This window comes from Lissotriton vulgaris, chromosome 2_1 (assembly GCF_964263255.1).
Source record: "Lissotriton vulgaris chromosome 2_1, aLisVul1.2, whole genome shotgun sequence".
Lineage (NCBI taxonomy): Eukaryota > Metazoa > Chordata > Amphibia > Caudata > Salamandridae > Lissotriton > Lissotriton vulgaris.
In genome coordinates, this window is record NC_141687.1 from 1,756,256,358 (window position 1) to 1,756,283,787 (window position 27,430).

Below are 27,430 nucleotides of genomic sequence, written 5' to 3' on the forward strand. Positions count from 1 at the left end.
TTATGTTGCAAAAGCAGGGAGAGAATTAATGGGCTGGGTGGATTAAGCACCACCTTTAAAACCAAGTACAAAAACATCAGTTCTTCTTATAGAAAAGTTATAAGAAGATTTATCTAATGTTTTAAAATAATTCAGTGATTTCTTTTCTGATAAAATCAAAATCAGAGAGATAAAAAGGTTAGGAACACAGAATAATTCTTAAGAAAGGCTATTCCAGTGACACAAAGTCAGGAATAGGCAATTGATTCTGAAAGGTGAATTAAAGTTGGAACTTGATAAATTGTGTATGCAAACAATTATCAAAACTGTAGATGTGCCAGATTGGATTTCTGCAATTAACACATGAAAAAAAGGAGTACAAGATTGTGTGCGAAATGCACTGAAGGAATAGAAATATTGTTGTTGCTATGCTCTGCCATATAGTAAAGACATGCTAGCTATTTTAGGAAAGCCTAAGTATTTTATGGCAGATTTCTTCTACAGTTCGAATCTACACGGATTACTCCAAAACCCTTCCTTAGGAGTTGTTTAACCTTTAAGAGAATTAAGCCACCTCCTGGCCAGAGCGGAGAGTATCAAGAGGCATGGAAGCCTTCATAGGAGCTGGGTCACAAACAGTAAAGCGTATTTTTCTTCCAAAGACCTCTCATACGAGTTGCACTAAAGAGTTTAATAGAGAATAATTTGTTGTAGTTACACAAGAGATTCATCTACTTATTTTGTAATATAAGCTTTAAGAAAGGGGTAATAACATCAGACCTAATCTATGCTCAGCGGTGTGGAATTTAACAAAATATCTACTGGTCCATGTGGCAGGTTGCATCATAAATGTACTTGGCCAGTAATAAAAAAACACTTGTCCCTTTCGTGCCATGTAGTTTAGTGACAAATTATGGCATATAAGAGGTCGGATATAGCAGGTCTGATTATGCCAGAGCTCATACTACAGTAGGGTTTGAATACTAGCTATTACCTTGTATTGCCACCTTGCTGCCGTTCTACATACTTGGGCTGAAGGTAGTAGTAAGCAATAGTTCCAGGATTGGAATTCCCTTTTGAGTCCGTGTAAATCTTCCAACTTGCAGGTTTTGTGGACTTACCAGCTCTGCTCAAATCTTTTCCCATACTGAGAAAGGTTGGAAATGTACTCCTGACAATGGCTGATTTAAAACTTCTTCCAGGGTTGGAAAAAAAGTGGTTGGAGGGAAAGTAAACTTTCAAACACTCAACAGATTTTGGCATGACAAATCTACACTTGCATGTTTGATGGTGCTAAAATGTAGTTCACAAATGTTTTCTACGACTACGATTTCTTGACCTACTTCTGTAAATTCTTAAGAATTCATGAGTCTAAAATCTGCTAAAATGCAGACATATACTATGGTCTCTCTCTCTCAAGTAGTTTTGTTCAGTGTCACAAACTAATGTGGCACAATGTGCACTTTGAGACTCAATAGTTTTTTTTCTTTCTTGCCAATAATAGTTTTAATGGCGAGGGTCCGGCAGCTCCTACGCCAATATGGTTGTACACAAACACCATCCAAAACAAGACACGCATTGACAAAAGGCTGCCCACCAATTTCAGACCAACGGACTTTGCCAATGCTAGTTTATTTTTAGGTTTCCCATAATCTTGTTGAAACTGGTTCCACTGATTTTCCATTATTAATATTTTTGGGAAATACTAGCATGCATCAACATTTTATAAATGATGCTGCAAAGAAATGGCACCTAAAATCTTACAGTAGGTTAGCAATATATTTTTCGTACTTGCATTTGTGTGTGAACATTTTATTTTGAAAGCAAAGAATCATACATCTTGCTTTCAAGCTTCTGCAAACATTTGCATCCAACCAGAGAGCATTCTGGGAGCATTATACATAGCCTCATACTGCTAAACTTTAAAAATGTGTGTACACATGTTCATACTGGAACCGCTGTCAGTAGTGTAGTCAGCTTACAACCCTTCCTTAGAACACTCCCCCTAATAATAAAGGCTTTGCATGAATTAAAAATAAATAAAAGTTCGAACAGCATCTACATGAGAGCACAAAAATTGCCTTAACCGCAGACAATGCCCTTCTCTGTTCCATTATGTGGTACTGTAAACTGGCAGCCAAAAGGTTTGTGGTGCAGGAGGTTGAGCCTACTTGTCTGAAGAACAAAATACACAAGAAAACGTGTTCTTGCCCCCAAACAATATGTTCTGTGCGTCCGATATAGGAATTCCACACCCCTCTATGCTGCATTTGTCTATCCTGTTTAGTCCTGAGAGCATTCAGCAAATATGGTTCTCAACAAGAATGCAGCAACATCACTCTCACTTCCTTCACTCTATGAAAGCCGATTACCATCTAACTTGGACCTGAGGCAGGAGAAAGGAGCCTAATCATGGACGGTGGGATTCTGCCCGCACAGGGCTCACCACTACCACCCACATGCACAGCATTAGCTATACTTGTAGTGTAGTTCCTATATTCCCAATAGGCTCTGCGCATTGGAATAATATATATACTGTAGTTTAGACGTAGGACTGAGGTCGACTAGGTCTCTACAGAATAGATTAAACTTAATAGTGAGTGCCAGCTAGCTCAGAGGACACTAGAAACTTTTTTGAATAAACAAGAAGGGATTACTTTCTGACAACCGCATAAACATGACAACTTTGTTTCCCAAGAGTAAGAAATCAAATCTCTAGAGTCGCGGAAACAATAGATAACTATTTTACTCAGTCAATCGTGCATGCTTCGTTTCACCAGAGATGCAGAGAAATAGAGAGACGGCGTTTTCAATAAAAGTATTTATTGAACAGTCTTCTTTCTCAAGCATTGGAAATGAACTGCTACAATCGTAATACTGGTTATAAAGTACAAGGCATATAATACAAACAGTATTATAAAGTAGTACTGTAAAAGCATGATATGGTTTCTAAGCCATAAAATGTATAAAATACATACAGTAATAAATAATGACTAAAAGTACTCAACTGGTGCTTCTAAAATACGCCTACCCCAGTGTACCTAACCTAAGTCAAGTACGAGGGAAGAAGTAAGTGAGAAGTAGCCTAAGTTTAGTAGTTCTCTGCCAGGAATCTATTCCAAGAATTCTCTAAGAGGTCTAATCAGCTCCGTACCTTGGTTTTAGAATGAAGGAGGTCTTGAATCTCTCTCTCAGGACTCGATTTCCCATATACCCGCAAGGGTAAGCCGGAAACACTGGAGCTGAATTTCTCGGCAAGAGAAAAGACAGCGTCTCTCTCAGTGCATCAGTTGGAGGGTCGGCTTCCTTCGCACTTGCTGCTGCAGGGCGTCGGGCAAGTAGATAGTCGATCTGCTCCAAACCACTGTGTGTTTGTCTGGGCAAACCTAGGCATATTTATACTTTGAAGGTGCCGAGTTTGAAGCATATTTGGACTTCATAACGTCACTCGAAGACTAAATTCTTGGAAAACGCCAGGAGTTCTTGGAGAACTTAATATTCAAGCAGGGGGAAGTCCCTAGCTGCTGAAGGCATGTTTTTCCAAGAAATTGTTGTTGATTCTCGGAACTTAGTGGAAGTAGCCATGCCGTATTTGGGCGGTATGGCTTAGGCCAAATATGGTAGGGATTTCTATGCCTATATAAGGATATGATAAAATATACCTATATAAGGGCATGAATCGGGAAAATTACACTAGGGTCCTAGATTCATTTACAACATACTTACGGGACTATGTTGGAGTACCAGATTGAAGAGTGGCACAAGCAGCTTCACATGAACCACATTCCCACTAAAGTGCTTGCTGATAATGGCATCCATAGACATAGCACCGCGAAGGTCTAAGAAGGACTCCACACTTCAAAACATGTTGAGCAAAGCCTCTTCCAAAAGACCTGACTCCTACAAGATGCTGCCCCTGGGGAAAACCCAGGCCAAGATGCTCTGGCCAGGCTCCAGACCACATGGAGACAGATGCACCACTCAATCGCTACTTCGAGTTGCTGTTTGGCAAACTCAGGGAGGATATTGCAGCATCGCCATAGATATCAAAGACATCAAAAGAGATGTGGTGGAGATTAAAAAGCGGATGCCGGCCCTTGAAAATGGTAGCAACACTAAGGAAGAGGAGGACAACTACAGCTGTGAACTGGTTGAGCTACATAAACCAAACACAAAGTTGCCAATCCAGGTAGAAGATCTAAAAAAATAGATCTTCCCGCTCAAACATTATGATTAAAGGTGTTCCCCTTCAGGCTGAAATTGGGTGACAGAGGCCTTTGTTACCTGATTTTTCAGACAAATCCTCCCAAACGTAGTCGGCCAAGACATCATTATAGAATGCACACACAGAGAAGGACGCCATGAACACTCCAGGCATACAGCAGAATATTCTAACATGCCTCATCAATATAGGAAGAAGACGGCTATAATGGAAGCAGTCCGGGACCGTGGTATAATTTTTTTTGAATATGTAAATGTGCGACTATACAAAGAACTGTCCCCCATTACTCTTCAGCAGAGCCACCACTTTTCTGTGTGATAAAGGGATTAAATACAAATGGGCATACCCTTGTTGTGTGAAATAAGCAAACACCCACGATTTGCACCATGCACGGACCATTCTGGGGCTAGGAGACACCTCACAGCACTCAAACGCCTAGTTCATTCTCTCCCCGACACACCAGGCGTCTGGCAGACAGGCCTAAAGCCTGTCCAGGAAGAACGCTCACATACCAACAGCAGATGAGAGCCGCGGAGAACATATGATGCTGCTCCACCAGCTCCAGGACCACAACGCTGCCCAGCAACAAGAAATCCAATGAGTACCCAGCCTCGTAGCCCTGCAGACTACCACACAGGGTATCTTCCATGAAGTTCCAACTCCCCAGATAAGACGACATTGGGCCCAGGCCCCACAGTGGCCAGAGAGGCCACTGAGCCCATGTCAGCAGAGTCAGCATCTCCCTTTAATTAATTCTTTGCCACAATGCCCAATAACATGACCCCCGTACAAGATGAATTTAAGGCTCTCATGGTGGGAGAGATTGAGTTACTTGTTTTTACTCAGTTTATCATCCCTCACCCAGAGTCCAACCTCCTATCATGCAGGCCACTTTAGGGGCTCAAAAAGACCTATGCTGCTCTTGGTCGCCCACTGCCACCACATACCACACTGCCAAGACACTTCCCTGCAACCACCCCCATGGTTAAAATACGGAGCTTAAATGTCCAAGGGCGCAATGCCCCTACAAAATACCTAGCACCCCACTCTATTCTCAAAGAATCCAATTGCAACATCTGCTTCCTGTGGGAAACACATCTTATGAAAGACTTGGGGAGACTGTGATCCTGTTTCAATAGACCATGGGTACTCACAAACATTTGAAGAGGGGCCAAAAAATACAGTCTGTGGTGTGACAGAGGGCTACACTGATGCCAGCAGGGTGGCGGTAGGAGGTCTGGGTGGGTCGGGGATTGTGTAAAGAGTTCTAAATAATGTTTAATAAAAGGGCAAGCTTTTATTCGCAGGTAAATAATTGCTTGCTTGTTTATTTTTTTTAAAATTCAGAATATTAGTCCTCAGTAACTAAGCAACAGCTCGTGCTGCTGTTCACCAGGGGGGCGCATGTAAAGGTCAAGAGGGCTGCAAGCGGCCCCAGGGTTGTACTTTGGGTATCACTGCAATAGACAATACTTCTCCTCTGGGTGTGGAAAAAAAGCGGGGGTGGAGATTTTATTAGTTAGTAAGTTTCAGGAACAAGTCCTCCAAACACAGATGAAGGGGACCAGAAGGTTCCTCTCTTTAAGTATCTCCCGGAATAATTACGCTTTTACATTGGACACTCTATATGCTCACAATTATTGCCAAGAAGAGTTTATCCTTAATGCACTAGGCATTTTCACTTCAGCCACAGACAGTGATATTGTAGTGGGTGGGAACTTCAATATTGTTACAAATACATCTCTGGATAGGTAGGCCCAGAGAACAGGCCAGGCATGGAGTTACATACCAGAAGGCCTACAATGGTTAAATGATGTAGGCCTAATGGAGGTTTAGTACGCCGACCACCACCTCTGGGATCTTTACTTTTTTTCAGTTTCTCACCAGACATGAGCTTAGACTGATTACTTTATAACATCTATGCATCTTCTAGCAGCCACCTCCCAAGCAGATGTAGAAATTCTGGCAATATCTGACCCCACCCCAATTATGAGCTCCTTCCAAGCACAGGGGTCAGCCACTCCCAATAGAACGTTGCAACTCAACAACAAACTTCTAACTTTCTGAAGGAGGTCATGGAGGATGATCCAATGCTTCTTTCAAATGAACACCACTCCTGGTACCCACATCTCTCCATTATGGGAAACACTGCAGGGACAAGTTAGAAGGGCACTAGTAGCGCTCTCTGCGAGACTTACTAAGGCATAGAGAGACAAACATTCTGACCTAGAAGAACAGGTGAGAGCCTTGGAGGAGGCACTCAAAGAAATTGGTACACAGACTGCGAAGACAATTGACCTTCGCACGGAACCAGCTCAAGATCTTAAGATATGGACAGGGCTGAGTTTGTCCTATTCTGAACTAAACTGAAAAATTATGCAAAGGCCAATACAGCAGGGCAGCTCCTCGCATACACATTGAGGGGCAGGATCCACAGGGGAAGGAGTGACGGATTCCTGAAAAGAGATTGCCGCACAACAACAATGATGCAGATATAGCACAGGCATTTGAACACTTCAATGTCGGCATTCAAGCAGCAGTGGAGGTGGACCTCCAAAAGGCTAATGCATCACTCTCCGCGACTCATAACACACATTTGCCAGCATGGGAGGCACTTGGGCTGCAGGCTGAAATTTGCATACATGAGATCCTCTCGGCCTCTCCCCGGCTCCAACCTGGTACTGCTTTACGACAGGACAGGTTCACCCATGGCATCTATGAACTATTAAGCACCCAACTGGCACCTATCCTCACATGTCTTCATAAATCCTTTGTTGAAACGCCCTGTCTCAGTCAACTGATGTGGGACGCAATGATCACAGTGATCCCAAACTTGGGAAGCATCCCAGGTTACGCTCCTCCTACCAACCAATACCCCTTATAAATGTTGGCACCAAACTCGTCACAGACAAACCTGTTGTTCGCCTGAACCCATACATCCATGGCTTCATACACCTGGATCAGCCAGGATTTATAATGGAACAGGGTTGTGGCAACAACACCTAACAGATAAGACTACCAGCTCCAGCGTTCCAGCACTTCTCATGTCGACTGACAGAGAAGGCATTTGTTTACAAGCACTAGCCTTTCCTGAGGCAAATACTAGACAGAGCGGGTTTGAGCATGTGATTCAAAACCTGGGTACTGTGGACTTACTCTAGTTCCATAGCCCAGGTGAGAGTCAATGGCCTATTCTCGCAGGGCTTTGCAGAAGCCAGGGACATGCAAAAGGATCGATCCACAATTTTCCCCCTTCCCTTTGCTCTATATATGGATCCATTGGCTGAGTGAATACGGGCTGACTCGCAGATCAAAGGACTGGCCGTGGGCCTTCAGGTGCACAAAATCGCTCTGTGAGCAAACTATCTTTATGATAGCTTTTACCCGATCCCATTCCTCATAACCAGCTCTCCTGAAGCTTTTGTGTGGGAAGGTAAGAAAACACACATGGTGGAGGGGGCTTATTTATCAGTAGTAAAGAGAAGCTTGTGCATCCCCCATCTAAAGTACTACTACCTTGCCTCTCAACTGTGGTTCATTGTGGAATGAATAGGCCCCTTACCAATAAACACTGGTGCTTCACTGACCAAGCCACAGCGGGCGATTTACAACCAGAAAGCTCCCTGGCTTCCAAAAAAGCAGTGACCCCCCAGGAGTCTGCATATCATCGGTTATGCGAGGAACCATTGACGCATGCAATAGGGTCATGGTCACTAAGGGCCTGCCCACCTATCCTACCCCCGCAAGTCATTATCTGCAACCTCTCTTTCCACCAGAGTTGTCATGCCCCGACTTTTAGAACAGACAAGAGGCCAACTGCAAATGAATTGGCAATCTCTTCAATCACAACAACCTCATGGACTTTCCCTGCTTTTAATTGGAGTAGGAATTTCCGGCAGAGGAGGAACCCTGGCATTACTTCGCCATCGAGCAGTGGGTCCCTCAACTTGCAATCCAACCCCACGACAGCATACAACTCACAGATTTTGAGAACCAGTTGAAGACCAGTAAAATCAGAGTGGTCTATTCTAGGACATCTTCCAGTTTCTTAAAAAGGTTTCGGACTCAATCAAATCCCTTTGCAAGAGGCAGTGGAAAGCAGAGCTGGGCTACCACTTCACCCCCAAGGAACAGGCTGACATCATACATACAACACACTGCTCCTCTTTCTGTGCCTTGGGAAAAGAAGTAATGTTTTAGCTAACACACTATTGGTACTTCACACCATCTAGTACGGAGGAGCTGTGTGAAGGTAACAGCTTTAATTTTCCCTAGCTGTGTACATTTAAGGCACATTTCACTATGGAAAAACGGAAAGCCACACCTGCTGTTAAAACCACTGAAGCTACCTTGGATGGCTTCCTTCAAAAGGAGGTAGGGGCAATTATTAAGGAAATAGAACTGGCTGAACGCAAAAAAAACAATGTCAGTGACCATAATCCCCTCACCGTTTCCTTCAGGAAAATAGCCCAGGAAGGGAAAGGTGATGGTCGCACTATTTACTATAATCGCAATAAAGGGGTAAGATTAACATGGGGCAAAATAAACCCTACTTAATTTGAGAAAACCGTCAAGGCAAATTTAGACCCTATTTTGAGATGCCTCCAACATGTCTGTCCCCCTGATGAGGTTGTTCAGGATTTTGAATTGGTCTGTGTAGATGTAGCTGAATGTCTAGCCAGATCCATTCAGAAAAGGGAACCCCAGGAGATTAAGGGGTTTAACACCTAGTGTTCTAGAGCTCAAAAGAACCTTAAAATGACTCTACATGCTAACACCTAGACAGAATCCAAATTAAAAGCGTAAGACAGACTTACAAAAGCACTATCAATCAAAGGAAAGAAGCTCTGAGGCGATCAGCCCAGGAAGATCTGGAGAGGGCCAGTACTCTCAAAGACACTAAATGTTTCTAGGACGTCATTAATCGCCCCCTATTTTCAGACGAGGTTAGGCGCGTGGATTCACTGATTCTGGGGGGACGCTTGGGAATCCCATATTCTGGCCATATTTAACTCAAAAATGGAAACCTGTTTGAGGAGAAAAGCGGGAATTCGCCACTAGATTTAACCTTGGCCTCCCAGTTAAGCGCATTCCTCACAGTGGCCGAGGTTGAGAAGGCTTTAGCAAAGGGAATTGGTTTGAAAGCCCCAGGCCTGATGGGGTCCCACTAGACCTATTTAAAAGCAATTTCAACCTCTGGGCACCCCTGCTGACTAACGTTTTCAAAGCAGTGGAGATCGGCCCTATCCAAACAACCTGGAAGGAGTCCATTATGGTTTCAGTGTATAACAAGTATTTGCAATGCAATAGGTCTTAAATTTGCGAAATTTGAAGTATTGGCATTGTAAATGACAATACCTTTTATTTACCTGTTTTGAAAATCAACACGTAGATAAAAGCTTTGTCATTTACAATGCCAGTAGCTGAAAGATTCCCAAATACGCGTCCTATTGCAATGCAAATGCTTGTTTAAAGTTAGCGTGAAGCGCTCTGCCAGGAATGAATGGCAACAGTCTGGTGGTGGACCTTGGCAGGGTCGATGCGGAGTAAATGTAAATGTACAGGAATTTATATAGCGCAAATCACCAAGCGGTTTCTAAGCGCTTGCTTAGGGAACCCGTCCTGGTATTCCCCTGTGAGATAACCCCGGCAGGGTATCCGCAAGGTGAAAGCCAGGCATCCCGCCGCGAGGGGCCGTTGTGGAGATTAAGCAAGCTATTGCCCAGAGTCGCAGAGTGTGAACCTGTGAATCGAATAGGCACCGAAGCGAGAATTGTCGAGTCCATGGACATTTTAGGACTAAAGACCCCGCCGAGCCGGGAATTGAACCCTGGTCCCGGGCTGACCTCTGCTTCCAGGTCTGCCTCCTCTAACCAGTGAGCCACACTTTTCCACTAATATTAGATGACCTTCAGAGACACCTCTTACTGGAGTGCAAAAACAAAGCAACAAGAAACAGGGGAGAAGCGGGCAAGTCAACTCTTGCACTTACTCGTCGGGTCAGCTAAGTACTGATAAGGGGTCTTGTCTAGCAGAGACGTCACATCTCATGCGTCCCAAGTAACAATTATACAAACAACTGTACACATCAACTATTATAAGAAGAGGGTCGGCCACAATCGGAGGGAACGAGACAGAGGACGTGGCTTCCCGATGCCCAGTGTGTGCTGGACCCGCCAGATCCCTCGTTTCCGACCATAGTCATGGGCACACCGGTAACTGCTGGGTGCGGAAACTTTTAGCACCACATTCTACAGTGCTATATCTCAGTCGTTCACAAGTTCTCCCCTACTAGCCAGTACTTGTTGTTGATATTATAGTGCTTCACACTTCACTCGTGTTCTTTTCAAGCACTATAAAAACAGACTTTACCACTACTTAATCAGATGATAATCAGTGACCTTAGAAGGCTGAATGACGGAGGCTGCCCTGCCAGGGTTTTAGTAATATTCTCTTCCAGCTCGAGCCCAAAACTAAGAGAACATTTAAAGTGCCATCATCCCCCCTTCTGTTCCGAGTATAATTTCAGCTGTATAAGTACGTATGAGTATTTATAGGAATGACAAAATAAATAGCAATTCCTAACTTTTTTAATTTAATACTTTCATAGCACTACTTATCCCACTGTAAGGTGCCAGAGCGCTTTACATCTCACACACATTATACACTGAATATTAATCATACAAGTGTGTAGTGTCAAACAGTCTTTACTGGTAGGGATTATATGCCAGGATTGTTTGGCTGGTAGAAATTGAAAGTTGGAGTTTAAATGACACTGCCTGGATGGTCTATTAATAATGCTCCAAAAAACTTTTTAGCAGCCTTATAATAACAGATTGAGAACAAACAAGGTTCTAAACCCAGGTCTTGCAGTTTACATGCAGGTGATTGATGCCAGTTTATAGCTCACTGAATATTGCCTGTTGATTTCTTCAATAATTCACAGCTTGGGTGTTTGTTCTCTCCACCTCAATCAAGCCTGGTCCCCTTGAGGTCTACCTCCGTGCCATCTGTGAGTCTCATAACATTCCCTTCATTGATTCAGGTATGATGCTATTGAAATAACCACTCTCAGAGCTGTATTATGCAGGCTTCTCAATTTTGACTCTCTGTTTCTGTGGAGGCAGTTGGCAGGGCTGATGGAAGGCAGGAAGCAAAGTGAGCTGGTTACGGTAAAAGGGTTGCTCAGAGCGCTTAGATGAGATTGCAGAGGGGAAGGCAGAGCAGCCTGTGATAAGTGGAGGCAAGGTAGCAACAGTAGACAAGAGAGGGTTTTGGAAGGGATGAAGCCTATGGTGAAACTGGAGATGGAATAAAACCTCTTATGAGAGGGGAGGAGAACTTGTAGTGAAATGTGCAAGGGGTACAGAGCCTGTGATGAGGGAGTGGAGAGAATGTCATGGGATGGGTAGTGAGAGGGATATCCATTCAAATGTATATAGTGTGAAGGTATATTTGTAGTAAGGGAGTGGTGTAATTTAACAGTAAGTGTGTGAAACCCTTGTTGTGAGAAAAGAGAACAGGCGGGTTATGAACCCTATGATGAAGATGTGGAGTTGGTATGGGCCATATGGCAAGTTGGTGGAAAGGCAAATGATTACTGCTGATAGCAAGAAAACAGTGTGGAAGGTAATACTTTATAATAAGAGAGTTTGCAAGGGCAAAGAGGCAGAGATGGTCATGTATACTTTGGGTTTTATAGTGGACTAGTAATAAGTCCTTGCTAGTCTGTATAGCTTTTGGTTTTATATAGTGCGTGAGATTTGTGCATTTCTTTACAGGGCTAGAAGATTATTGTATCCCTTTGTCCCTTGGACAAGTACAGTTTTTCAAAAATTCCACACCCCTGTGTGCGGTCTAAATAATGTCTGTAAGAGCGTGGTCATCAGACTAGAAAGCTCTCTATTGTGATGTCGGGTACCTAAGCTGTGTGTCTTCTGGGATAAAGTGTGTGTCCAATGCCTCTGGGTTGTGTAATTAGTGGACTTTGGGCGACTCGTGTTTTGCTTGCAAGTGTGTCTCGCCATATGAGGTTTGTTTGTGCAGGTTTAACCGTACTGCAACCATAACTTTATTGATATTTAATTTCTACAGCACGTGGGATTCACCAAGAAACAGTTGAGTGTTGAGTCTCTGCTGGCAATGTTTAAATTTAAAAAAAATGCAAATGCTGTTTTCCATTAAGAGCAGTGGTGAAACTTTGAAGTTAGTGTGTTGAAAGTACTCATCGGCTGGTTTTAAATCAAGACACACGAGCCGCTCCAGATGACCGGCCATGCGTGAACAAGGAAAAACAGCCTGCAGTTAAAAATAAACATGAACAAAAAAAGTGTGCACACGACTCTTAGTTCAAGTCAAAGTTTCTTTATTTCGATTGTAGAAGCAATCATAAAAGTACAGGTTTTAAAAAAAAATACATTAATGACATTGTTAAAAAAAACAAGTATAATACAGAAATTCATCATTCAGTCAAGTAAATTAAGGCTCAGAAATAGAAATTTAAAATCTAAACTATTTTTACAGTGTGTTTACATATACATGCTTTTCCTGGTGCGCATCACATCTTTTAAATATAGTGTTACTGTTGCTACACATAGATGTTATCAAGACATTGGATATTTAGCATTGCCAAACGACACTGTCGGTGTCCTAATTCTCTTAGTAATGGAAGTAAAACATTTGTTCCTTATTGCATAATAAAATTTACAAAACAGGAGAATATGGATAGTGCTTGGAGGTGAAATATGATCACAGGGGCAAGAAGGAAGATCGTGCGTCCAATTATTAATCGTAGGAAAACTAACCAGCCTGTGGAAGATACCAAATCTAAAGCGTGAAAGTAAGAAACGCTCATAATTATTCGATACATAGATTAAATAAGGCTGAATGTTAAAAGTTGATAAAACCATTTGATGCTGCAGGACAGAGGGTTTTAAAACCTCAGTTGCAATTCTGTTTGAGTCCAAAGGAGCTAGGCCCTCCCTCTTCAACTCTTTCCGTGAGATAGCTGAAATACTAGTATGGTTCAAGAAATAAGCTTCTCTCCCAATATCCTTTAAAAAGTTGTAAACATAATTCACCCATGGTATTTTTGTAGCTCCCTCTAATTTTAAAATGTTTGTTAGAACATCTCTATTTAACTGGGTTGCATCTTGTGTCCAGAGCCTGTGCCATAATAACACAGGCTGTAGTTTAATTAGGTCTGAGAGAGACCAAGTTCCGAGTGACAATTGTAGTTAGGAGAGCTTTTGGGAAGTGCCAAAATATATTTTTTAAATGAGTTTTCAGCCATCTGAATGGGTACGGGGTTTGCAAAACCCCAGACCCCACTACCGTAGGTAGCGCCAGCCACAAACTTAGCTTTATAAATTTTAATTAATTCTACAGGTGGTAGTTTATTTGAAAAGATTTTGAGAGCAGCGGTGGAGCGTGAGAGCTCAAGTTGTTTTGCGGACACAGCTTGGGACCACGTCTCATTTTGGGCGAAGAGTATCCCAAGATAAGAGAATTGCTGGGCAAAATCGAGTTTCTGTCCTGCAATAAAAATAGGCCTCTTAAGTTTGCTTTGCCTACCACAATACATAGTGAAAGTTTTTGTTGTGTTGACTTTCAGGCCCAACTCCTTCATAAAACGACAAAAACTGTCAACCACACGTTGTAGGCCCACTTGAGTACGTGACATAAGCACAGCATCGTCAGCGTACAGTAGTGCTGGTATTGGGCGGCCGCCTACATAAGGGGGATCCGAACTATCATTGCAGAGAACTTTTTCCAATCCATTTATATACAAGTTAAAAAGGAAGGGGGCCAGGACACAGCCCTGCCTGACCCCACTCCTGATTGGAATTTTATCAGTGCGTTCTCCCTTTAAGCCAAAGCTAACGTAAGCGTCGCTATAAAAACGCTTAAGATAATAAATAATATTGGATTCAACCCCAAGTTGTTCTAGTAGTAACCATAGCTTAGAATGGATCACACAATCGAAAGCGGCCGAGAGACCAACGAAGGCCAAAAACAGGTTACCCTGTTTTTCCCTCGTATACTTCCCGACCAACATTAAAAGGTTCAAACCTTCGAGGAGGAGCTACGCAGGAAAACAAGATGGCCGCATAAGCTCCCGGCTCCGCCGACCTCCGCCAGCAGCTCGTATATCCTGCAATTTATCCTTCTTTTACACGGACACCCGTGTACGCGAGGAGTTACTGACTCTGAAGGTGCAATCCCGAATTTTTTAACTTATCGGGTGACGAAGATACGCCGGGTTTCATTCTCGGCCTAACTCAGCGTGGAAGTCGGGGCCTCGATTTCCAACCCACCCGGGCTGGAGTTGAACAACATCGGCTGTGGACTTTGGGCTTCGTCCGGTCTCTCGAACGGAGACACGCTTTACTTGTTTTCAATGGCGATTTAATATCCTGTCTACACCGCAGACGCCGCAGCGTGGCTCTTCGGTTGCTGCGGTCCTGTATCCGACGCCCGGAGACACCGTAAGCCTCCAGGGGGTGACGGACCGGAGCCCTGACTAGCGGCAAAGGTGTAGAAATCGTGAGGTGAGGGCGCCCATTGTTGTGGTCTGCTCGGTTGTGCCTGCTACCCCGGAGTAGTCGACCTCCGGGGTTCATATCCTGCCCTGTTGCTTCGTGAGAGGAGATGGAGGGGACAGAAGGCACACCATCGCTGCATGCTGTAGTGGCGGCCATTGGGGCGCTCCACTCACAGATCATCGTCCAATACCAGACACCGTCTGCAACAGTGGACAATATCTGCCAGAGACCGGACGGCGACTTTTCGGCATTATTTCAGCCAGCTGTACTACCCATGGAACATTGTGGGCTCAACTTCGAGGACCCTGTGCGGAAGCCGGATTCCGTATGCGCTGCTGATACCTACAGGATGGTTTGCGCGCCCGTGAACATTGTTAGCTTCCCCCGCTTGAGCCACAACCCATTGAACATCGACATGGACAACCTTGAGTGCCTCAACAGGATCACCAGTGGTTATCGGAGAGCTTCATTATCCTTCCACGCTTTCCCTCACTTGCTCTGTGGATGCTGTGCACTTTTATCCTTTTTTCGACTCGCTCGTACTGACTTGAACTTTTATGAACGCTCTGCTGCTTTCACTGTTGTTGTGGTCTGGATTATAAGTGCTCTGGTTAATAATCGTACCGGCCAGGGGTGACTTGTGTCCTTTTTTTTTTTTTCGGGTTTGGCATAATATTTTACCTCGCTGCTGGGACTGTGACCTGTAATGTACGAGAGTCGGGTGGTGTGTATCATACTTCCCCGGATTGATTCTCTATATCGCTGCATTCAATTTTGACCGTGTTTCAGGGTGGTTACATCTGGTGGGGGGTAAAGGAGTCCGGGAGTGTGTTTTTATCTCTCCTCCTCCGCTTCTCTTCTCTTTTAGAGATGTTTCTGGGCGACAGGCACGCTGCTAGTGGGTTAGGCCGTAGCCATTGCAGGGGTGCAGGGTGGGGGGGGTTGTTATTTTGCCTTTGTTTTGTTCTATGGCCCCTCTTTCTTTCTTTTTCTCTCTTTTTAGGATATTCCTATGGGCGACAGGCATGCTGCTAGTGGGGTAGGCCGTAGCCATTGCAGGGGTGCAGGGTGGAGGGCGTGGGGGGGGGGTTTGTTATTTTGCCTTGGTTTTGTTCTATGGCCCCTTTCTTCTTCTTGCAGTACTTTCTGTTTCATCCTGAAGTATACAGGTGGGTGGGGTCTGAGGGTGGGCAGCTACGATGAGAGATCGGTTGTTCGGTTCTTTCCCCTCCTTGAGCTCGCTAGCGCTTGCGTCTTTACTGTCCCTTTAAGTTGGTCCGCGACTACCTTCCTACACCCACTCACCTTTATTATATCTTCAAATGTGTGGCTCCGGATATCCTGTATCTTTTCTCTATCTTGTCTCGGGGGGGCGGGGGGGGTTAAATGCAAAATGAAAACCTTATGAATAACATGCGATCTGCACGGTGTTCAATGCAACATATATCCTGTACCGCTGCCGGACCTCAGGGTTGCCGGCTGAAGAGCTGTGTTATTGAACTTCTATACGTATCTCCTAAATGCAGTGTCCGGCCCCTGTGGTTGTGGGTCTACTCCTGTAATTTTTGTGAATGATATAATAAAGGTTTAAAAAAAAAAAAAAAAAAAAGTTCAAACCTTGCTCCACTATCCCCAGGCCAGTACGGAAGCCATACTGGAAATCTGACAGGATTGAGTTTTCCTCTGCCCATTCCAAGAGCCGATCTAAAATTACTCTCCCTGCTATTTTTGTAAAGGAATCCAGAAGGGAAATAGGCCTATAACAGGCCGGGTCATGTCTATTCCCCTTCTTGTAAATCGGGACTATTACGGATTCCACCCAGGTGGGCAGAAAATCAGCAATACAGCTGGCATTGAGCACCTGGACCAGAAGTGGCACCCACAGAGAAGAGATGGTCTTAAATATGTCTATGGGGACCCTGTCTGGGCCAGGCGCTTTACCGCTCTTGCTTTTACTCAAAGCTTTTTCAACCTCCTCGAGAGTAAAATGCAAACTTCTACTGGGAGGATAAACAGAGGCAGGATTCAAAGATCCTACCTGTGCCTGTTCCTCCCCCTCATATACTCTCGAGAAGTGTCTAACCCAATCTGAATCAGGGATTGCTATTTCTATTGTCGGGCCGACCTCTTCCCTAAGAAAGGGGGTTCTCACGAGTTTCCAAAAACTCGCACTGTCATTCCTTGTGGAAGCAGCATGGAGAGCCTCCCAAGCTTCAGTCCTTAAAGTATTCTTCCGGTCTTTAATTGCCATTTTATATTCTTTCCTACATCTGCTAACATCCTCATTTGATCTGGGTTTTTTATGCAGCACCTTCTTCAGGTGCGCATAGGCCCTAGTACACCTAGAATCAAACCAACTGCCCCCTTTTTCTTGATTCTTAAATTGCCTCGTCAGGGAGCCTTTAATTTCATTTGATATTGTAAGAAAGGACAAACTTCAGGTGGGGTATCTGCCCCAAGAAATGTCATTATTTCCAAAAAGCAATTATCAACTATTCCCTTAATAATCTCTGCCTCATTTACCATAGCCCATTTTAGCGTATACCCATTAACGCTGCCAATGGCTAAATTTGCATCCAGACTATCACAATCTCTCTCCTTATTACGCGTGGATGTAATAGGTAACCGGATGGTCACACAAAGTGGGAAATGGTCGCTGAGTACTATGTCAGAGATATCAAAAGAGTGTATTCTATTACCACATTTGTTGGAAACAATAATATAGTCCATGGTTGTAGAGCAGCCTCTACCATTGAATGTTAGAGCTGGTACAGAGGGTAAATTGCACAGTTTGTTAGCAAACCCTAGGTCAAAATCAGCTAACAGGATATTGAACTGTTCTCCTAGAGGGGTATGTTTAAAATGCAAACGACCCTCACCATCATCCTGCGCCAAACCACATGTATTGTCCTGGGTCAATTCACACAGATTACAATTGAAATCCCCTAGCAAAATTATCATCAATTTGTGCTTGAAGATTTTTTCCTGTCTGGACAAGGCTTTACTCAATTTCCTTAATACAACCTTTACATCACCAGAGGGGAATATTATTGTATAAATTAACAATAACAATTGGGGTGTCACAGACCAAAACAAATACCAGAATTTGAAAATAAGTATCTTTAACAGGTTCGATAACTTTTGCAAGGGCCAGGTTATTAGACAAATGAACACTCAAACCCCCCTTTGATCTTCCATGGGGAGCAGGAAGGGCCGATGTATGGAAAGTCCTGTAACCATTCAAATGTACTGGTTCAAGACTCCATGTTTCCTGAAAACAGAGTAGGTCCTGTGCTTGGATAAAGTCCCACCAAATTGGGGTTTCAATTTTTGTTCTAATTCCCGCTACATTCCAAGATGAGATTTTAAAGACCGGTGTATCTGTCAGAGGGATAAGCGGGGCAGCTAAAGTCATAATAATAGGGCCAATATGTAAGGAGGGGCTACTTGGTCCACCCCATCCCCAGCAGCCTCTTGTGGTGTCAAAGCGCCCCCCATAGATTCATCCTACTCCAAAAATGCTGGGACTATACATAATGATTTCTCCCTGCTAGTACCTATATATTTCCTTGCACAGGAGTTAGGAATAGGATCTGCCTCTAAGCCTGATGAAACAGAGGTAATAATATCTAGTTGTAGTCAATCATTTTCCAGACCGCTAAGAGTATCATAATAATTAAATGTTGGGACACCATATCTTCTACCCCATAGTTCTTCCGGATTCAAAGGGAGACGGGGGGGGCACCTAAAAGGTCGTGGAGGGGAATAAAAGTAGCCAAGGGGCAAAATGTTAACAAGATGAGAATAGTATGTCCCCATGGCTGCTCTCTCCAACACTATATTAACTAGTAGTGGAGACCGAAATGATAGAACTACACAGTCACCGCTCATTGTTTTGTTGGAGGTGCCTACCCATCTCACTCTTCTAGCCATTTTAAACTCCGAGAAAAGGTGGTTTTTGAGTCCAATCCTAGAGGATAGGAAATAAAGTGATTTGATTCTCAGAGTCGACCAATTTTCGAAGGAATTAGGGGGGAGAGGAGGTGCATTTGTCAAAACCACAGTGTATGGTGTTGCTTCTGGCGGTAGATTAAGATTAACTAGGTTAGACGTTACCCCTGTCTCATGAACATCCTCTACTCTTCCATGATGTGTCGGTATATGAGAGGATGTATTCGGAGCTTCTGTAACCGGGGCGGGTAGCCCATTACTATTGGTTACAGTATCTCTTCTTAAATCTTTAGGCTCCAATCGATCAACAGGGCTTTGGGTTTAGATTTTTGTGTTTAACTGGTGCTTTAACTGAAGCTGGTATTTTAGCTGGGATCAACACTTTAGCTGGGGTTGGTATAATAGTTTTAGAGCAAGTGGCAATAGACTGAGGTAATCTAAGAGATAGATTTCCCTCACTTGAACTCCGCTTCTTATCTATTTTTCCCTCAATGCTAGTCAGCCTTAATTCTATATTCTTGACTTGTAAAGTAAGGGGCTCTAAAAAAGTCATTAAAAGAGTTTCCATTCTTTACCAGAATAAATAGTCTTTTATGGGGTATTCAATAGCAGTTAAAGGGGGTACAATCTCAAGTTGAACAATCTCCTCACTCACGCTACTCCCATGTGGGTTTTCAACTCCAAGGTTTTGTTTAGTATTCCTTTTACTATTATAAATGATTTTAGTTGGTTGCCTCTCCCTAGAAATGTGTTTTTGCTTACGTCTAGCCTTCTGCCCTCTAGTCCTCACACAAGGGCTATCGCTAATATTTTAGACTGGGATTGGGCTCCCCAAGGTATCCAACTCTTCTTTATCTGAAACATCCTCATTTAGAGGAGGGATGGGATCATCCATTTGATTATCATTAATTAATACAGGAGTTCTAGATAACCTTGTCGTCGGGGGTAATAATTCAGTTGTATCATATGTTGCCCTAGACAATGTCTCATTTATTGGCGTAGTAGCATGTAGCATGTGCCCTAGGTAAAGCTACAAAAGAGGGGGCTGACTTAGAATCCTGTGAATTGGTGGTTAACATTGAAATGTTCATAGTAGGTAGAGGCGGTAGGGTACCCGGTGGGAGCGAGAGACGTCTTTCTGTACTTTCGATTGCAGAAGCGGCCACCCCTATCGTTTTCTGCAACATTCGGTCTATTGCTGTCAAACTGGGTAAGGGGGTGTTAGTAAGTGCCCTTTGCTTCCCATTATTGTCCGATTGATTGGGAGTATTCTACCCCATTTTTAACACTAAGCAATAATTATAATCAAATGATGATACTATAGTTCTAGTAGGAAAGCTCTATAAGACTAATACACATACATTAAAATATCATGATTGCCTCATAACAAACTACGAAACATATTAAACATCTATAGTAATATTTACTGTAATATAGACCTCAACTTGATAAGAAGAGCCAGGAGTAGATGCCCAGCCCAGACTACTTCGGCCAGTAAGGGCCCGCCCTTTGCCCGGGCTTAGCCCGGCGGCTGCCCGCGCGCGTCCCGTGTTGCGTTGGCGTTAGATGCTTATATAGTTCAGAAAGGCGGGGCTAATGAGTCTCAGGTGCTCCCGGGTGCAGTGGCGTGGAAAGGGGCCGATGGGACAGGTAGTCCTTGCGGCTGTCGGGGGGGGGGGGGGGGGGTGCGTCTTCCATCAGGTGTTGAATCCCCAGCAAGGTTCTGCCTGTAATTATTTCGAACGGCCCCCACAAAGGACCCTCCAGCACAGTCCGTACTTGCGCCCCTTGAGATGCGGCCCCCGCGGCAGCAGGTGCTGCGAGCTGTTTTCAACTGTCGGGGCTGACGAGCCTCAGGTGCTCCCGGGTGCAGTGGCGTGGAAAGGGGCCGATGGGACAGGTAGTCCACAGGTTTCTGGTGCGTCCTCCTTCAGGTGATGAATCCCCAGCAAGGTTCTGCCTGTAATTATTTCGAACGACCCCCACAAAGGCCCCTGCAGCACAGTCCGTACTTGCGCCCCTTGCGATGCGGCACCCGCGGTAGCGGGTGCTGCGAGCTGTTTTTAACTGTCGGGGCTGGCGAGCCTCAGGTGCTCCCGGGTGCAGTGGCGTGGAAAGGGGCCGATGGGACAGGTAGTCCTTACGGCTGTAGGGGGGGGGAGGGGAGGGGGGGACACAGGTTTCTGGTGCGTCCTCCTTCAGGTGTTGAATCCCCAGCAAGGTTCTGCCTGTAATTATTTCAAACGGGCCCCACAAAGGACCCTGCAGCACAGTCCGTACTTGCGCCCCTTGCGATGCGACTCTTAGTTAAAAATACCCAAGCAATCATTCCCAAATCACAGGATGGCAGAAAGCAACGAAAATTCACCTCATCTAATGTGTGGTGTGTGGATGTTGTGAGGGCTGGCAGGGTGCGGCTCTGGAAGAGAGACTCCGGATCAGAGGCTCTTTAAATTTAAAGTGAAAGCGGTTTTGTACACATCTGTTTAATGAAGGGAGCACAACAAAAGAGAGGAAGGGTGATTCGGTGAGGGAAGCCGATAAACCCCCTAAAAAAGAATATTGTCTTTAACCGAGGAGGTGGATAAACATCCAAGGCTGCCGACTTTGGAGCAGGTGAACAGGATTTGATCTAAGGCGTAGGCAGTAATTATCTGCTGCCCGGATCTATTTTTTAAAAATAAATTAACATGTCGTCATCTTGGAGAAATACAAGCAGCCACCATTGCTGAAGTTGCTTCTCTGAGAAATATAAGTGCAAAGTGTGTTAGAAAATACTGTTTTTAAGAAAAAGCCCTGCTTTTTCATTTTTGAATGGCCAGACAAATATATCGTAAAAACATCACGTAGGCTATTATATGGTTCTTTGCGATAGTGGTATAGCTTTCCATTTAGACCAATATTTCTACCCAGAGTAACACACTGGTGACAAAAACAAAACTGGACTGCGATTGCCCTTTAAAGGATTTATTTAATCTAAGTGACGAATGGCTGGGATCTCCAAGCCTGGTGTTAAAACAGCCCTCAAACGAGAAGCATTTCATATTTTGCTTTTAGTGCTTTCTAAGAAGAAATAGTCTGGCAGATTCTGTGAACGACGCGCCTGGCGTGCACCGAAAAAACTGGTGTGGCACATCTGTGCTGCTCCCTACTCCTCAGAAGGAGAGGCAACTCTGTCTTCCAGGCAGCACAATTAGAGCACGTGTGCCTATTTGTCATGCTGCTGGGATTAGTAAAGTGCTGTTAGCGGAGTCCCGTCTCAAGCAGGCGTAGTAAGCAGTTGCACAAGACAGACATACCAACTTGCGTGTGCGTACTCACGCGTAAAACAAAGCACAAAAATCACCGTAAAGAATCCCCTCAACATCACAGAGCATCAACTCTGAGGATTTCCAGTTTACACTGTATACAAATTGTGCCAACACACACAAATGCAGTTTAACCCATCACACCAATGCAGTTTAACCAATCACAGCACGCAGCACAAAGTTTCTAGTAGATTGATTAACGGTGAGGCGTGGGAAATGCCACAAATATAATACGATGCATTCGGGGGAGGATTCCAGGTTTAGCACACACCAGTTTAAACATTGTTTACTTCTGTTGCTTCACAGAAAATGAGTTCAAAGGAAATACAATTACCTTGTTGTTAAAAACTGCTCACAACCATGGAACAGAACAACCATGGAACAGAACACCAATGAAATCTCGGCTTTCCCATGCATGGAATATATATGGGCTACCACTAAAATGATGCACTTTTTCTGCCACCTGCTCACTGCGAGCAAGACTAAAGGGTGCATTCCTTTATGGACATGTATCCTGTACCGTACATCAGATGTGTGTCTAAAAAAAAAGTGATAAAATAAAAAGTGCGTCATACATAAAATAATGTATCAAACACCCACGCCAACTTTCAAAGACTGGTTTCAGACAGTAACTACAGCTTCTCGTCTCGGAAAACAGATAACTCGACTTCAAACCACAAACACAACAGACACTTCAGAGACCAAATTTCACATATGGACTGTCTAGCCCATCATTCTTTTCACTGCCATTACATAGACCAGCCTGTTTCCCCCTAATACTCGTCGACTCTGAAAAAAGCGCTCGCCATTCCCTTTGTTTATTTTTGCATCCCGCTTTCACTTTAAGTGAAAGTGCGATGCAAAAATAAACACGCTGCGCCCTGTCTCCTTTTGGGACGGCCCATCAGGACTGGATCTCACAGCTTGTTCTATAACAGCCTCAAAGATAAGAAATTGCTTCACGACAGCCATGAAGCAGGCAATCGAGGCCGGATAGGCCGGACCAAAAGGTGAAAGAGCAGCGGATAAAAACCCTCATTTCCAATGGCAGGCCATCGTTTAGCATAAACGGTGACGACAGCCATTTACAAAATCTCTCGCCAGCGAGCAGCGCATGCGCTGAAACGTTAAGCGAGACCTAAAAAAGGACAACTGGAGCGACTCCGCCTGTTATAGGCCAATCTCCCTTATTGAAGCCACTGTAAAGGTTTTGGGGAGGGTTGCCCTTGCAGATTTTGAGACCTGGGCAAGCCACACAGGGATCATGTCAAAAATGAAATATGGCTTTAGGAGGGGGATGAGCACCATAGAACAGTGCCTCAATTTGTTCCTGATTATGTGCAAGTACATGAAGGCCTGGGGGGTTCTAACCACCTGGCCTTCATAGACTTGTCCAGTGTCTTTGACACTGTCAATCGGGAGAAATTATGGGGAAATGGGTATTGAAGAAGCTCTCATCACCCTTCTGCGTAGGCTTCATGCTTCCACCACTGTTGTCATAAGATATGGCCCTCGGGAGGGAAAAGACCAGGCCAATTGTCTCCACAGAAGGTGTCCGGCAGGGGTGCATTTTAGCTGTTATCATATGCGGACGACACCGTGCTAATGGCTTTGACAGCAGACAGCCCCCAAAAATCACTCAATGCTTTTACAGATTTTATGTCAGCATTGGACTAAAAAGTCAATTTTATTAAATCATATTATGGTGTGTGGCCCCAAATCGACTAAAATAAGAAATGTTGTCGTAAGGGGTAAGACTATCGATAAGTTGTCCAATTTTACATATTTAGGGAACATTTTTAATAACACTATGAATTGGGATTCGCTTATCACTGCAAGGGTAGACCATTCTAACCGGGTTGTGGGTTGCCTGCAAACTAGGCCACAAGTCGGCGACAGAGTTGGTTACCCTTTACAAAGCCAAATGCCTATCTGTTGCATCTTATGGGGCAGGAGTGTGAGGTTATCACAAAAGCCACAATTTACAGGTCCTAGAAAACAAATTCATAAAAAGGCTATTGATGACCCCGAAAAGTGCCCTCACATTTTTATTGTCATCAAGAGCTAGGGCTGTATTATCTAGAGGATCTAATAGATATTGCCCCTTTTCTCCTTTGGGTAAATATGTGGCTGTCTGAGAACTTAATGTCCTCAAGGGAAGTCATTAAGGATTGTACCAATCTTGATAGCACATGGTCGATCCCCTGGCTCCGTGAAAGACATTATAAAAGAGGCAGGCACATTACTCTGAGGCAAATATGCGCCACTTACAAATGGTAGTGATAGGTCCCTCGTGTTTGTTCCCCACACAACAGCAATTTTATCTAACCTTTACCACCAACGTACAGACACTTTTTTTTTTTACCAGACTCCGCCTACGCACTTTGTACTTTTTAATGGCATTCCCCAATCAGGATGGGTCGACACACTCACGCCTTGCCTGTGTGACAACTTAGCAGCCCAGAGCACTCTGCACTTTATGTTGTTCTGCCCTCTTTATGAAGAGCTGAGAGGACAATTTTTAGCCCCACTTTTGAGGGAAATCCAGTCTTGTACTTACATCGATGGTTTTAATTTTTTGCACTTTGTCTACTTTTCCCATTTGAATCGCTGTTTCCAACTATATTAAAGTTGCAATGTCCATAAGAAAACGCTATGAGTCACAATAGATGAACAGGACTTTTATAACTTTTCAAATAACAATTACATGATATTTTAAATGATATTTTATGGTTGGCATTATAGTCTGTTGCGTTGGGTATTTGGTGCTAGTGATTATACCACTTTTCTAATTGTCTGAATGCAATGAATTTTTTTTCCCCATTGATTTTATCTACGCTATTGCTCAAATACGACATGAAAATGTTAAAGTGTAATGTATGTCTCAAACTTTTATGGGCTTTGGAACAGAATAAAGTTATTTTGAATTGGTCTTTGACCGTAAATCAACATATTTATCCCATTTACCTGCTTGTGGGATTATTTCACGATAACCGATCCTACATACTTGTCATTATTAAGTAATATGTAAACAACACAATTTCTTGAGTCCGTATAAACAAACCCTTTTTTCAGTTCCTGCAAAGGCTGGCATGACTGCCTAAACACTAAAGGAAACACATACACTACTTCGATTAATTGATAAACTTTTCAAAATTGACCAACTTCCTGACTGTATGAGTAACAAACGTTTTCAAATCGACCCAGCCTTGATTGTATGAGCGACAAACTCTTGGTTTGTCTGTACCACAGGGCAACCACTGTATATTCGTCAGCGATCTAGGAAAATCACAACAGTCTTAGCACGACACCATCAGAATTCCACAAAAATCTCAACATTTCTTTTAGGCAATGAGAGCAATGCCAGCTTTCTGCTTTGTGCAGCTAGATTAGGAAAAGCAACGAAAAGAAAAAAAAAGACTGCCACATATTTCCCTATTTATTTTAGTTCTTGATACAGTGCATCAAGACCTAGATAACGGGGTGACAAAACGCTTTACAGGATGGTAGTGCACGCTCTCCGGTTATGGCCTAGACTTCACCTGCACACAGTTTATCCCTATTATTACCACTCGTGCTCAACTTTAAACATAGGGAAAAAAAGGTTTGAGGAGCACAGTAAGATTTCTTTACAACACTTAGGTAATTTGTTAGTAATTTTACAACTTCTAGAATGACAGTAAAAGACCCCATACAACACAAGTCAATCTCTAGAGCATGTTATTTTTCATCTTGTTTGAATTTTCAATTTCTTTACATCATAAATAGACAATTACAAAATTGTGCAACAGCCGAATGTGCAATAGCCTACGCATTTCGTCCCATCAGAAAATAAAAGGGACGAAACACGTAGGCTGTTGCACATTTGGCTGTTGCACAATTTTGGAATTGTCTATTTATGATGCAAATGATTTGAAAATTTAAACAAGATGAAAAATAACATGCTCTAGAGATTGACTTGTGTTGTATGGGGTCTTTTACTGTCGTTCTAGAAGTTGTAAAAGTACTAAAAGATTGCCTAGGTGTTGTAAAGAAATCTTACTGTGCTCCTCAAACCTTTGTTTTCCTAGCTTTACAGGATGAGACAGTGATACAACGAAAAATTGGCAAAAGGACTCTTTACATCGTCATCAGGATTTACTGCATAAACATCAAGGTAGACTAGGCAATAAACCGGCACCGTTTTGATGGTTGCAGGCGATGGGAGCGGTTCAAGTGAGACATCCAAACCCAATACTCTTCAATGTAGTTAAAGATAATGTTTCCTAAATAGGAGTTTCGAACCCTTGCCGATCTTGCTCATTTTCACTTCACGGCGCAATACCCCTGGAAATGGGGTTCAGAGCTTGGCACGGTCCATGCCTTTAATATGAATGTCTATGAAAAGGTGGCAAATACATTTAAGCAGAGGCAGACACGGCTATATATTCTGCCGCTGCTGAAATGCATTTGCAACTGCCTTAAATGACCAAAAAAAACAGTGACAACGAGTAATCACTTAGGTAACCCAACGTTTAAGTTTACACAGGCGATTCCAAACACAAAGCATTGCCATGCTCGAGGCTCATATCACTGACGTCTTTAAACGGAGGTAGAGCTTACAAGACAATGTTCAAAATCAAAACCAGCAGCATCTAAAAAGGAGTGCCCACTGGCACGTAACGGGTATGGTAGTTAAGTTACCTATGATACTCAAAAATGCACCTTGTTCACCGTCTCAGTTCAGCTCATCCAAAAATAGAGTGGAGACATCCAACTCCCGATATCATCCCAAACTGTAAAGAAACAGTCGATTTCCCCAAAGCAGACATGACAGACTAGTACTAGTAGGACACCACTAGCTCCACTCACCAAAAATCCGCTCGGTACACCTTCCCCAGCCTAATCCAGATTCGCCTGGTGGTAGTTTAAAACGGGGAGTCGGGGTCACAAGTCCTTGTAACAGGGTCTCACTTTCACTCAAAAAACAGCTTTCCTGTCACCTGGAGAGAACAACAAATCCTGCAAAAGGCAGCAAGGAGGCAGGGGCGCGCTGGCGTGATGCTCTCAGGAAGCAGCCGCATAACTGCTTCCGGGTCATGTCCTGGCTATAAACGTCATAGCTGTCTTCTTTTCCCTACCTACACTCTTTACGCGAGGATGTAAGGCACAGATTATGTAAATTTCGCTTTGGTTTGTGACGTCTACATCGTTCCTATCTGTTCACCGGTTTGGGAGATTTCGAGGCCTTCGGTGGTCGCTTCCTTGGTGGTTTCCATGGTTTCGTCCCCTCGATAGTCTATTTTCTATGTCTATATTGCGCACTCTTTTAAACAAGCATCCTGTGGAAACACAGCACATATGCCAGAAACGAATTCGATAACGTGGCGTCCATCTTGGAATATTTGCAGTTGGCGAGCTGTGGTTTTAAGGAACCTTTCCCGAGT

At 43.7% G+C, this 27,430-nt stretch overlaps 1 protein-coding gene across 2 annotated transcripts in view; it reads right to left on the bottom strand.

The window, feature by feature from the left end:
* The window catches only part of PHRF1 (PHD and ring finger domains 1), a 557,508-nt gene extending 530,276 nt beyond the window's left edge, over nucleotides 1-27,232 (bottom strand). For both annotated transcript variants that reach the window (XM_086957804.1, XM_086957803.1), the window contains exon 1: nucleotides 26,856-27,232. The gene's annotated coding sequence lies outside the window, so the exon portion shown is untranslated. The remainder of the gene's footprint in view (nucleotides 1-26,855) is intronic.
* Nucleotides 27,233-27,430: the final 198 nt, after the last annotated feature.